Below are 7,632 nucleotides of genomic sequence, written 5' to 3' on the forward strand. Positions count from 1 at the left end.
TATTTTTGATACACTGACTCTGTGAATTCCTTCCATCTTCTTTTGATTGCTTCTGCATCATTCAAGATTTTGCTTATATAATCCACAAATTGAGGCTGAATTTTTGTCTTTAGCTTCCTCAGCTTGAGAAATGCTAAGTGTGTTCTTCCTTTTTGGTTTTCTAACTCCAGGTCTTTGCACATTTCATTGTAATGTTTAGCTTTGTCTTCTCTAGCTGAACTTTGAAATTTTCTGTTCAGTTCTTGTACCTCTTCATTTCTACCATTTGCTTCACCATCTCAATGCTGTTTCATAGTCTCTTCTCACATCCATCTTGCTCTTTTCCTTCTTTCTTGTCTTCTTAACGACCATTTGCTTTCTTCCTGTATGATGTTCTTGATGTCATCCCACAACTCTTCTAGTCTTTGGTCTTCAGTGTCTAATGCATCAAATCTGTTCTTCAGATGATTTCTAAATACAGGTAGGATATGTTCAAGGTCATATTTTGTCTCGTTTGGACTTGTTTTAATTTTCTTCAGCTTCAGCCTGAATTTGCATATGAGCAATTGATGATCTGTTCCATAGTCTGCCTCTGGCCTTGTTTTGACTGATGATATGGAGTTTTTCCTCTGTCTCTTTCCACAGATGTAGTCAATTTGATTTCTGTGTATTCCCTCTTGGGAGGTCCATGTATGTAGTCATCTTTTATGCTGTTTTAAAAAATGTATTTGCAATGAAGATGTCACTGGTCTTAAAAATTCTATCACGTGATCTCTAGCATCATTTCTATTACCAAGGCCATATTTTTCCAACTACTGATCCTTCCTCTTTATTTCCAACTTTTGCATTCCAATCACCAGTGATTATCAATATATCTTAATTGCATGTTTGATCAATTTCAGACTTAAGAAGTTGGTAATTTCATTATCACTGTCTTTAGTGATTGGTGCATAAATAGTGGTATTAACTGGTCTTCTTGTAGGTGGATGGATATTATTCTATTACAGACAGCGTTGTACCTCCTGACTGATCTTGATAAGTTCTTTTTGATGATGAACGCGATGCCATTCCTCTTCAATTTGCTATTCCAAGTGTAGTAAATCATGTGATTGTCAGATTCAAAATGGCCAATACCTGTCCATTTCAGCTCACTAATACCTAAGATATTGATGTTTATGTGTTCCATTTCATATTTTACAATTTCCAATTTTCCCAGATGCATACTTTGTACATTCCATGTTCTGATTATTAATGGATATTTACAGACATTTCTCTTCACTTTGAGTTGTGTCCCAACAGCAAGTGAAGGTCCCAAGGGCTTTACTCCATTCATGTCATCACAGTCAACTCTACTTTGAGGAGGCAGCTCTTCCCCAGTCGCATTTTGAGTGCCTTCCAACCTGAGGGGCTCATCTTCCGGCACTATAGCTGACAATATTCTGTGCTTTTCATCATGCTTCGATATTCAATATTCTGGTGCTGACAGTGTTCCACTGCTATTTGTAAGCTTTTCAGTGACTAGTCAAACAGTCTGTCTTCCTTCTTCCTAATCTGTTTTCGTCAGCAAGTTCAGCTGAAACCTATTCACTGTGGGTTACCCTGCGGCTATTTGAAATACCCATTACATAGTTTCTAGAATCATAGCAACATATAAGCCAGCACCGTACAACAAGCTGACAGATGAATGGTGGTCTTAGTCCTTTAGTTTACTGTAACATAGCAACCACATGTGGGCAGCTCAACACACAGACATTTGATCTCTAACAGTTCAGGAGGCCGGAAGTCCACATTTAGGTGGCTGGCTCTGTGGTAGGTCCTCTTGGTTGTCTTCATGGGGCCTGGTATTTGTCTTCCCTCATCTCTGCTCCTGTCTATGACTTCTCACAGGTGATGGATTTAAGACATAACCTACACTGATACAACCACATGAACACAGCAAAGAAAACCTGTTCCCAAATGTATCTTGTTAAGTGCCATCAAGTTGGTTCTGACCCAAACAGACTCTGTATAGGATTTTCAAGGAATGACTTGTAGGTTTGAACCTCTGACCTTGTGATTAGCAGTTCAATGTTTATCCTATAGTGTCATACCAGGACTCCAGCTGAAAGTATTTTTTTTTTTTTTTTAATTTTTGTTAAGTGCTATAGAGTCAGCTTGGACTCATAGTGATTCTGTATAGGGTTTCTGAGGAGCGGCTGGTGAGTTTGAACTACTGACCTTGTGGCTTAAACCGACCTTGTGGTTCAGTACATTATCCTACAACACCACACCAGTACTCAAGCCACACATATTGTTGTTGTTGTTAAGTGCTGTTGAGTTGGTTCTGAGTCACAGTCACCCTGCATAGGGTTTCTGAGGAGCGACTGGTAAATTTGAACCGCTGAACTTGCAGTTCAAATCGACGTTTCGGTCCGGTGCATTATCCCACAGTGCCACAACAGGACTCCAGCACCAGTGTAGGGTTAGGATTTAACACGTGTGTGTGTGTGTGTGTTGGGGGGCTGGTAATTACGCTGCCCCTTTCTATCTCTCTGATAGAAGCTGAGGCTTAACGGTTGTGCTGTTAGGCCGCCTTGATTTCTTAATGACCGTTTCCTTTCTTCCTGTATGATGTTCTTGATGTCATCTCACGACTTTTCTAGTCTTTGGTCTTCAGTGTCTGAAGGCTTAATGGTTGTGCCGTCCGCCTCCTCCTTTTGCCTTAAAGGAATCTTAAGTTCCCTGTGTGGTCGGTGGTTTACATTCCATCACTAACAGGAAGGTTGGCAGTTGGAGTGCAGCCAGCAGGGCCTGAAGGGAAAGGCCTGGGATCCGGTTCCCTAGAGGTGACAGCACAGAGAACCCTACCGAACAGTGTTCTGTAACACATGGGGGCTTCCTGAGTCAAGTTAACTTGATGGCAGTGGACTTGCTTTGGTTTGGTGGATTCTTAAATGTTGTACAAGTTGCTTTGGTTTGGTGGATTCTTAAATGTTGTACAAGTACTGGAGCGTCCAGAACGAATCTTCAGTATGTTGACATCTTGTTCTCTCAGAGACCCCCAGATCATACTCCTGTGTCCATGTCTAGTCTGGCAGAGCCCCTCTTGGGCCTGCTCTCAGCTGTGGTCCAGGAGACCCTGTGGTCTTGTCCATGCTCTAAGCTGCCCAGCACAGACCTGCTCAGCTTGTCTGGGCTCAAACATGCTCATATCTCTTCAGGTTAATGTTTAATTTTTTTTTTTTTTGCCACTAATTTAATTACAGGCAATGTCAATAAAGCACAGGTAAACATCTTCCTGATATTTTCTGCTTTCAGCCAAGTTTCATCAGACATTGCGGAAACCAGGCTGAAGTGTTGTCCCCACAATCACCCCCATACATGACAAGGGCTAGTCCTGAAAGTGATGGCCACACTAGCTTTTCACAGAGCTACTGTGGGAAGCATTTGAACTACAATAATCTCCCTTGTTACCTAAACTTGGAGTTGTCCCTTGGTCCCAGCTTATTCTGCAGGCGTGTTTGGCCTCTTTTCTGGAGAAACCCTCTGGTGGGTGGAGGGATTTCATTGTTCGCATTCGTTTCTCTTTTCATCTCTCTGGAGTTCTCTCTCTATCAGTCTTCACCTCTCAGCCCCACTGAGTCCTCAGTGACCTCAATGTTTCCAAATTTAACGACCTCACCTCAGCAGCCATTGGTTCAGCCAGGGACTCAGGCTTTCACGGACCCCTTCTCTCACAGGACCCTGGGCTAGCATGCTTTCCCGGCTCTCTTTATTTCACTGGGCATTCTTTTATTGGCCTCCTCCCCTTTCTGATCTGCAGAGCCTGGAAAACTCATGAATCCAGACCTGGGATCTTATCTTTCCTCCACCCCTCCTCCTCCTCACTCCATGCCATGACATAAATATCGCCCATACAGTGATTTCTTCCAACTGTACACCTCTATTGTGTGGCGCTTCAGGCTACTGCGCTGGACTGCAATGTCAGTTTGAACTGCAAATTTGGCAGTTCAAGCTCACCAACTGTTCCTCAGAAACCCTATACAGGGTCGCTATGAGTTGGAACTGACTCGATGGCACTTAACAACAACAACACCAACAATGATGAAGTTGCTGTTGTGAGGTGCATTGAGTCAGTTCCAACTCATAGCGACCCTGTGCACACCAGAACAAAACACTGCCCGGCCCTGCGCCAGCCTCCCCGCTGCTGGTTTGGAGTGCATTGTTGCAGCAGCTGGGTCAGTCCATCCCATTGGCGGTCTTCCTCTTTCCTTAGTTACCTCCTACGACTTCCAGGCTCGTGTATCTAACTGCCATTCTACAAAACCACAAAGCTATCAGGTAATATACCCATATTAGCATGTCCCCAACCAAACCAAACCAGTTCTTACACCACAAATATGCCTCTGTGGGTCTCCCCCAATCCTAGTGCCTACGTCCACCTTCCAGTTCTCTGTGAAGCCAAACTTCTGGAGGTTCTTTTGGCTCTTTATCCACACCAGCAGCACCTCATGTATGTGGCTGTTTGATTGTGGATGGTGTGGAGTCAGTTCCAATGCCTAGCACCCTGTACGACAGAGAAGAACTGTCCCATAGGGCTTCCGGGGTATGGGAGCAGATCACCAGTTCTTTCCTCCCATGGAGCTTCTGCATGTGCCTGAACTAACAACCTCTCGATTACCACTTAATCATTGTGCCACCATGGCTTCCCTGGCATGAGATGGAACCATGATGTTGGCTCCCCAGTTGACCTTTCGTGTCTCCCCTTTGCCCCATAACTGTGTCTCCTACATACCGCAGCCTCGGTGGTCTTTTCTAAGTCTTCCAATGGCTTACCATGTTTCTCAGAATAAAATCTAAAGCACTTGCCCAAGTCCTTATCCCTAGGCCCTGCATCCATTGGCTCATCTCCTTTGGTTTTTGTTTGTTAATTTTTGCAACCATCATTACTATTTATTTCCAAAATTTTATTGTTGCCCTAAACAGAAACTTTGAGCTCATTAACTAATAAATCCCTGCTCCCTCCTCTCCCCAGCCCTTGATAACCTGTATTCTACTTTGGTCTCCATACGTTTGCCTACTCTAGATATTTTATATAAGCAATATATTTTGTAATAACTCAGTTCACAGCTACCCTGTATAGGATTTCTGAGGTTGTAAATCTTTATGGCAGCTGAAAGCCTCACCTTTCTCCCATGGAGAAGCTGGTGAGTTTGAACTGTTGACCTTTCAGTTAGCAGTCCAGTGCTTATCCGACAGCACCATCCTGGCTCCTGTATTTTATTATGCCATACAATATTTGCCCTTTTGTTTCTGAATTAATTTACTTAGCAATATGTTTTTAAGGTTCTTTCATATCATCGTGTGTATCAGGAATTCAATTCTCTTTATGGTTGAATAATGTGCCATGGTATGGACACTCCACATTTGTTTATCTGTTGTATTGCTTCCACCCTTTGTGAATCATGTTGATACTAAATGTGGTGTCTGTTGAGTTCCATCTCTTGGGCCTCCGGGGCATGTACCAGGCTCCTTTCTGAGGCCATCTCGGACCTTACTGCGTTCAGGCCCCGGTCAGTCCCAGTTCCGCTAAGTGGACTATGTTCTGCTGAGACAAAACCCCTAGTTCTTGCCATAAGTTTTCTTGTGTCACCATTCACATCTCACCAGAGGAGCCAGGCACGTCTGGTCCACCTAAAATGATTCTCTCCCCGACAGTGCGGTCACCCATCTTCACACCCAGACCCTATGTCATTGCTCATCACACAACCTACCTCAGTGGGCTCCTTACACACTATTTGTTTTGAAAGAAACTTTGAGAGCTCAGTATACACCATTGTTTAGATGGTTTCATTTGGCCACACCTAGAGTGATGTTTGTTACACAAACCAAACCCACTGCCATTCAGGCCATTCTGGCTTAAGGACCCGAAGAAACGACTTCTCAGGATTTTCCAGACTGACAATCTTCACAGGGACAGACCATCTCATCCTTCTCCTACAGAGTGAGATTTGAACTGCTCATCTTGCAGCTATCAGAGCAATGTCTAACCCACGGTGCCACCAGGCTCCTTGTTTTGTACATACACAAAAGTATTAAATGAATGAACTGTTACAGTTGGTGGTTCTGAGTAGTCTGGGGTTAGTTTTGATGCACAGTGACCCTGTATAGGGTTTTCAAGGCTCTAAGTCTTTTGTGGGACCAGAAAGCCTCATCTTTCTCCTGTAGAGTGCTGGTGGGCTCAAACCACTGACCTTGTGGTTCTCAGTCCACTGCTTACCCTATGGAGCTACCACAGTCTAATTCATTTGTTTGGTAATTTCTGCCTTTGACAAGTACTGTTGAAAGCAAAATGGGCCTCTACAGAATTTTTTGGGTTGAAGGTGGAAGTTCAAGAAGTAGGGTTAAGTTTCAAAAGGGGCTTACTTGCTGGAAGAGGAGAACCCAAGATGGCCTCCTCCAAAACTAAGGGATGGAATCAAGTGGAACAGGGCTGGAAGAGCAGCCAAGTAGGCCTCCTACTTAACTGCTGTGGAACCAAGGGGAACAGGGCTGATTAGAAGCCAAGATGGCCCGCTTCAAAACTGATCTGTGGAACCAAGTGGAACAGAGCTGGAAGAAGAAAAGCCAAGTAGGCTTCCTTCTAAACTGCTGTAGAACCAATGGGAAGGGGGCTGATAGATTAGAACCCAAAATGGCCTCCTTCAAAACAGAGCTGTGGAACCAAGGGGAAGGGGGCTGGAAGAGAAGCCAAGATGGCCTCCTTCTAAACTGAGCTGTGGAACCAAGGGGAAGGGGGCTGGAAGAGAAGCCAAGATGGCCCCCTTCAAAACTGCTGTGGAACCAAGGGGAACAGGGCCGAGAGATTAGAAGTCAAGATAGCTTCTCTAAAAATGAAGCCAAACCTTCCCTCACACTGCCCTCTCTAATTCTCAGCTGGGTTCATTGCAACGGGCACACAGAACTCACAGTTACAGAGTTAGTCAGGGAAGCTAACAGGTGACAATTCAGGGTCAGAATACACAGGGCAGTTCTCCTAGTCAGGACAACCTCTCTTCAGTCACGCCCACAGAAAGGCCTCACTCTGCCTGACCAATGTTACAAAGCTCTTTTAGGGTTGCTGATAAATGTCCACAGGACACACCATTCCACACTATAAGTCTCAGCTTGAAGCCTCTGGGATCTAGGTCTGTGGGTCAGCAAATCTAGCTCCACACTACCCCCAATTCAGTGCCTGAGGGCAGCCCACTCTGCAAGCCTCCTGCCCAAAGCCACCCAGCTTTACTTGTTCCATGGGTTGGGAAACTCACTGCTCTATCTCATGCTCTGGTTCTTGGTTCTGGTTCTGTTGCTCCTGTGCTGCTCCTCTGGTGCCTGAGTTGTGGAGGGTTCATACACATAAGGACCTCAGGGTCCCAAGGACATGTTCCAGGTGTGGCTCTTTTTCTTTTATGGTTGTGAGCGCTCCCCTTCTGCCTCTGAGACTGCTCATTTAGTACCCAAGATAGAGTTTCAAGTTTTACAAATGCAATGAACTCTGCTAACCCCCAAAGCAGAACCAGGGCATCTTACCAACATCTTCTCCCACCTTCTCTTACCCAGACCCAGCAAGACAGAATTGTTTGGTGGGAGTTACAGACTATGGCTATAAGAGACATAACTCGTCTCACTGCA

Source organism: Chrysochloris asiatica, unplaced genomic scaffold (genome assembly GCF_000296735.1).
Source record: "Chrysochloris asiatica unplaced genomic scaffold, ChrAsi1.0 scaffold00162, whole genome shotgun sequence".
Lineage (NCBI taxonomy): Eukaryota > Metazoa > Chordata > Mammalia > Afrosoricida > Chrysochloridae > Chrysochloris > Chrysochloris asiatica.